This window comes from Telopea speciosissima, chromosome 8 (assembly GCF_018873765.1).
Source record: "Telopea speciosissima isolate NSW1024214 ecotype Mountain lineage chromosome 8, Tspe_v1, whole genome shotgun sequence".
Lineage (NCBI taxonomy): Eukaryota > Viridiplantae > Streptophyta > Magnoliopsida > Proteales > Proteaceae > Telopea > Telopea speciosissima.
In genome coordinates this window covers 42,716,351-42,722,670 of record NC_057923.1, presented here as the reverse complement: position 1 = coordinate 42,722,670, position 6,320 = coordinate 42,716,351, and the positions used below count along the sequence as shown (strand labels likewise).

At 40.5% G+C, this 6,320-nt stretch overlaps 1 non-coding gene across 1 annotated transcript; it reads left to right on the top strand.

Moving 5' to 3' along the window:
- The first annotated feature begins 575 nt into the window (after positions 1–575).
- On the top strand, positions 576–682 carry LOC122638474. Its single transcript, XR_006329466.1, has one exon. It is a non-coding gene; the product is annotated as a small nucleolar RNA R71 (small nucleolar RNA).
- The last annotated feature ends 5,638 nt before the right edge of the window (positions 683–6,320 follow it).

Here is a 6,320-nt window from a genome sequence, read left to right as displayed (position 1 = left end):
AGGAAGAGAGGGGAACGGGTGAGAAGACATACCCTGGCTTTGTGGTGCATAGTTGGGCCTTTGAAGACCAAGTTGGCCTGGATGGTGAAAGTTAGAAGGGCCTGCTTGGTTCCTTGATTTCAGGAGAAATTGGGGTGATTTCTCCATCCTGGGTTGTAAGTGTTGCTATATGGATTGTTTTGGTAGAGGGCACTTACATTCTCGGTGTTGGAATTACCCACAAAGGTGTTGGGGCATTCCTCCAAAAGATGTCCAGGGGTATGGCACAAACTGCAAATTGACACATGGTTGACCTGATTAACTGGCATTGGCTCTTTAAGGACAATGGACTCTAACCTTTTGATGAGGCTGTCCAGTTTGGCTTCCTTGGCTGGTACACCATCAATGATGTGACCCTTAGAGCCTCTTGGGAGGATTCCCACTCCCTAGTCTTATCAGTCAAGTTGCTCAAGAATGTCTAGGCCTCATTCTCATCAGAAAAAGAGGTGAAGCCTACAGGACACATAGATTCTAAAAGCTGCTTGGTCTGAAAGTCTATGCCCTTATAAATAATTTGGCAGATTTTCCATAAGTCAATACCATGGTGAGGACATTCTAACAGGAGGTCCTTGAATCTCTCCATGAATCTAGAGAAGGACTCATGTGATTTCTGCCTGAATTGGAGTATGTCACTCTTGAGTTTATTGGTCTTGTGAAGAGGGAAAATTTTTCTCAAGAAGACAATGGTAAACTGATCCCATGTAGTAATGGAATTAGTCGACAGTCCATAGAGTCATCTCTTGGCTTGGTCCTTCAGGGTAAAGGGTATAAATTGAAGCCTAACTGCATCATCAGTTAAATTTTGAACCTTAATTAGAACACGGACCTCTTCAAATTCCCTAAGGAAGAGATATGCATCTTCATTGGTCATCCCATGGAAGTGGGGTAGCATGCTAATGAAGTTCGTCTTGAGTTCATAATTGTTCCCTATAATAGTAGGCAGACTAATGCAAGAAGGTTGTGCAGCCTTGATAGGGTAAAACCTATCCTTAAGAGTCTTGGGTTCACCCATGGTCAAAGGTGGGGTCAAAGGTGGTGGAGAAGATGGTAGTCTAATAAGACGGTTAGATGAATCACGGGTCCTTGATTGAGCCACCTAAACAGATATGAGGTCCCCTTTAGAAAATTTAAAGAAAAATAAAAGACTAGAAGAGAAAATCACCAAAAATAAGAGGGAGTCCAAGGTAGATAGTGCATCTGTCCCTCAAGAATCGAAATAGTGGTTCCAAAGTTGTAAGGTTGTCATATAGGTTGACAGCAAGGGAACCCATATAGTCTTCAAGAGCCACCTACGGGCGACTCCAATTGGATTCTGATGTAGAGTGGAGGACTACTATACGTTTCTGTTTCCAAGAGCACTCACTATGTCGCTTTCCTGTTATCAAAGTTGGTCACCTTCAAAGATAAATCATATGCCATTCCACTCAACCAAGTCAAGATGCAGCGCCATAGGTAACTTAATCCTATGAGGGACACCAAAAGAGGCTGGGTTTGAGCATAAGAAGGACCTTAGATTGGGCGCACAGTCTTTGAAACAGAAGAAAAACAATATGAGGTTTCCAAAAACTTTTTTTTTTTTTTTTTAGAAGAAAAGGAAAAAAGAAAATAAACTAAGCACTCCGAATTACTTAAAAATCAGAAAAAATAAAGTGGACAATAATCTCCCTGGCAACAGCGCCAAAAACTTGTTTGTAGAAAATAATAACCGCAAGCGTACGGATCAATCGTAGCTACGAGTCGAACTCAAGGAGATGTACGTCACTCTATTTTACTCACTTAAAAGCAATACAAAGTTAACCAAATTAAAGTATTAGATTGAACTAATTAAATTAACGCATCCTAACTCACAAGCATCCAGCAAAATTATGTATCTAAGGAATTGAATTGGTGTCCTAACACATAAGAATCTAACCTATCAAAACTAACGCGGATTGGAAGGAATAAATTACAGCCACACATCACAACCACATAAAAAAACAAAAGAAAGAGATTAGAGAGGGAGAATGAGACTAAGAGATTAGAGATGTAAAACCCGAATGTGCTTGAACCGGATTGAAATTGCTTGCTTCTCACACTTGAAATGGCACTACCAAATCTGAAATTAAAACAAAAATAATTAAATTAAAATCCTACCATAATACATGATCATAATAGTGAATAAAAAAAATAAAATCCTAAAAGCATGATTGAATTAGAGAGATAGAGAATGAGAATGAAAATAAAAATAATGAAAAATGAAAATTCCTAATAGAATGGAGGGATTAATGGAGATGAGAATACTAATAAAATAAAACTAATAGAAGAAGAAAGAGGTAGAGAATAAGAAGAAGAAATTAAAAACTAGAAGAATTAAGAGGTTAAGAAGAAGAAGAACATAAAAATAAAAATAAAAAATTGATATTCCATTCTACCAAAGTTGAAAGTGCATGAACTAATTAAGCCTTGCATGAAGGTAGTTGAAGAAGCTTAAACACTTGAATACTCCTATCATGGCTTCCTCTTCCAAGTCTTCTAAATCTTCTCACTCGAATTTAGAAGCCTAGACTAGAAAACTTGAAACTAAACTAGAATTATTACAACCATATTGAAGATATAAAATTAAAGCTTGAATCAAAAGCATTACACCCATGGAATTGAAAGCATGAAATCAAACTAAAACTTAGAAAACCAAAAACTAGAAGAAGAAAAGAAGAAATTTCACTAATTAATTGAACCAGTTTACAAGAGAGAACTATGGGGTATTTATAGGGGGAAGAGGAAAAGAGGGAAAAGGTAGGAGAAAGATTCCCTAAGAGAAGAGAATATATTCTCTTCTTCTTCCTCCTTTACATTATTTGAATCCCAAGAAAAAAGAGAAAAATAGAAACAGGGAGAGATAAAAATCTTAGCTACATAAACCTTCTATTTTTCAAAAAATGACTTTCTAATTCTATTCTTGTGCTTCCTTTTCTTTGTAGGTGTCTTCTCCAAGCAATGAGATCAAGGTATCTTTGACTTTTCAACCTTCCATGAATGAGAGAATATTTTTCAAAAGAAATCTATTTATAGTACAATTCCAAAAGTGCCCTCGAAAAGTTGGAGGAGAGAGAGAATAAGGGTGATGACTACGATTCCCTTTAAGAATTAATTAAATCCCCATTCTGTCATTCAAAAAAATTGAAGCATTGGATGCTTATATAGACCACACTGTTGCATTCCTTGCGAAAAATCACCCAAAATAGAACCAAATTTCGTCCAATTTGGAGTTCGGGAGCCCAAGATATCTCAAGTTGAAGTTGGACTGCTCCAGAGCCTTCCAAATGGAATCTTTCGGCTAACAGAAAAGATAACTTCTGATAATTGCACTAATACCCCTTGAATCGAAACTTCCACTTTACTTTGTCCCCAACTAATTTTGATAATTACAAATAAACCCCTATATGCCATTTTCGCGCATCGTTACGGAAACGGCCGTAACTTCTTCGTTTCAACTCATAATCAAGTACTGTTTGAACCATTGCGAAGCTGACTCGATAGGCTACGCATCCATCTATTAATACCTCAAAATTATGCTAAGAGGCCCACTGTAATCATGTTCAAATTTGACTAATTGGCGTGATTCTTTCAGTGCTCAATCCAAACTTGATTTTCTTGACTCCTGGACGTTTCCGACTACTGCCAAACACCACTAAACATCTTAAAAATGGCTCTTGAGCATCATTTGCTCCATTTTCACAAGAATTCACCTAAAACCTAAAAACACAAACAAAAACCTTGAGTAGCTCCGTTCCAAGTATAAAGGCCCTAAGATTTCACACATAAATGTGCTCATCAATTGGCATGGCACCGTATGAAGCTTAATATGGTCGGAAGTGCCGTGCACTATTGTATTCGGACAAAGTTAGAGAACGAAAGTATCTTGGACCCGAAATAATACAGGCAACGTGTGAGAAGGTGGATGTAATCAGAGAAAAGATCAAAGCGACCTAATCCAGATAGAAAAGTTATGCCGACAATCGGAGGAAGAATATCAAATTTAGAGTCAGAGAGAAGGTATTTCTCTGAGTATCTCCAACAAAGCGGTTGCTACGCTTCAAGAAGAGGGGCAAATTAAGCCCAAGATATTGGTCCTTACGAAGTCCTCAATAAAGTGGGACCCGTAGCGTATCGACTGGCACTACCGCCATCCTTGCAAGGCGTCCATGATGTTTTTCATGTGTTAATGCTAAGGAAGTACATCAACAACCTGGTACATGTATTCTCAGCTGAACTTGAATAATTGGATACGGATATGACCTATGAAGAACAGCCAACGAAGAAATTGGACAGAAAGTAACATAAACTCCGTAACCGCATGGTCGCGTTTGTCAAGGTTCGATGGGGAAATTGTCCCATAGAGGAAGCATCGTGGGAACGTGAAGAGGAAATGTGAGAGAAGTATCTCCAACTCTTCGAACTACAAGATAAGCCAATTTCGAGGATAAAATTTTTGTAAGGTGGGGAGAAATGTCAAGCTTGCCCCTGACTGACTGGAATTTTGGATGAAGGACAGGGACCTCTGACCAGTCACCCAAACACACTGTGGAGCATCACTCCAGTGGTTGAATTTAATGGAGAACCCCCGAGGATGTTCTCCTATATACCTATAAGAAGATGGATTGCAAACCCATGCGGCTGTACTGCCCACAGCATGATGTACAACATCAACCCTAGGTACTCTCTCTCCTATCCATAAATGTGGGGCCCACACCTGTTCAGATGTGTATCAGACCCTGGATGAGGTGTTGGTGTAAAGCCCAAGCCCTGGGCCAAGCACCTGTGCAAGCACAGGTCCTATACAGCAATGTTGTATTCTCTGGGTGATGTACTGGGCGATTGGCCCAAAGGCCCAGAGAATCGCCCAGAGTGTTTAAAATGTGTATTTTGGACTCCAGACATGTGGGGACCACCCATACAAACCATGAACACCCTCTAGGGGTAGATGGGAATTTTAGAAACCATTACCCACCCCTGGAACCATGTGGACCCCACCTGTGCAGCTAGATTGGCCCTAAATTCAGTTAAAAATGCATTCTGGGAGTAGGGGGCCCAAAGCCAAACAGACCCCAGTGGGGCCAACTCTATAAATAGAAGGGGGGGGGCAGTATTCATTTCGTTTTATTGCCCCAGCTGAAAGAGAGAAAGAGGACGAAAAGGAAGAGAAGGAAAGGAAGGGAGAAGGAGAAGAAGGCTACCTGAGCTGCATCTTGCACCCTGTCTCTGCAGCATTCCATCCCTAGGTAATCATGTTTACCTCCATATGCTGCTGTCCTCAGTGTTTACATATTGATCACTACTCTATTGATAGTGTATCTGGCTAGTAAATCCCAGAACACCTTGGGGTTTACCTTGGGATGCATCTGATCTAACATGCAAAGCTATTGCATGTAAGATCTGATCATTTAGGACATGATCATGCTGCTATTTTGCAACTGGGACTGAAACTAGTCTCTATGCCTGACTGCACAGCTCAGTTGCACCTAGAACAGGCAGTCTAGGCATGGATCTTTGCATGCATGCTGATCCTTGCTTAGTTTTGTGTAGGAATAGCATCCTACCATGAAAGTATACGTAGAACTGACCTTGCATGTAGCCTAAACTGAAACCTTGAGCTTGAGCATAGCCTGGACAGCTATTCTCTGTGTTGTCAGAACAGCTCCTGGTTTCCAAATGGGTAAACAAAACCAAAACCTTTGGAACCAATGGATTACACTCCAAATATGGTCCATGACCATCCCACATGCATCCATGACCGATGCCTCGGCAGCCCATGCTGCAGAATTCAAGAAATCAGCCCAAAACTCATCTCAAACTGGCTCTAGGTGATGCACTGGGTGATTGGCCCAATCACCCGGTGAAACATCCAAAGATATATTTTGGACTGAATTGATATCCAGTCTTTGTGGGCCTTCACCAGTGACATAAGGGCTATGTGATGAGGTGGTAAATGACCAAAATACCCCTCTCCATTAATGTTTGCTAATATTCATACTTTAGTTACCCAAGTGGACCCCACAGGGCCAGGTAACCATGCCAGGAACGGTTTCAGCTGAACTGCTGACCTGGGTACTAGTTTATATGACTATTTGGACCATGTACTAACTGACTATACTATTGGATACCAAGTCAGATTTGATTCCACATCTCTGGATGATGCACCGGGACATAGACCTGAAAGCCCAGTGCAAGGCCCAGAGAATTCCAAGTGTCATCAGAATAAACACAGAGTCAGACCAGTAAGCCTAAACCAACACTAGGATATT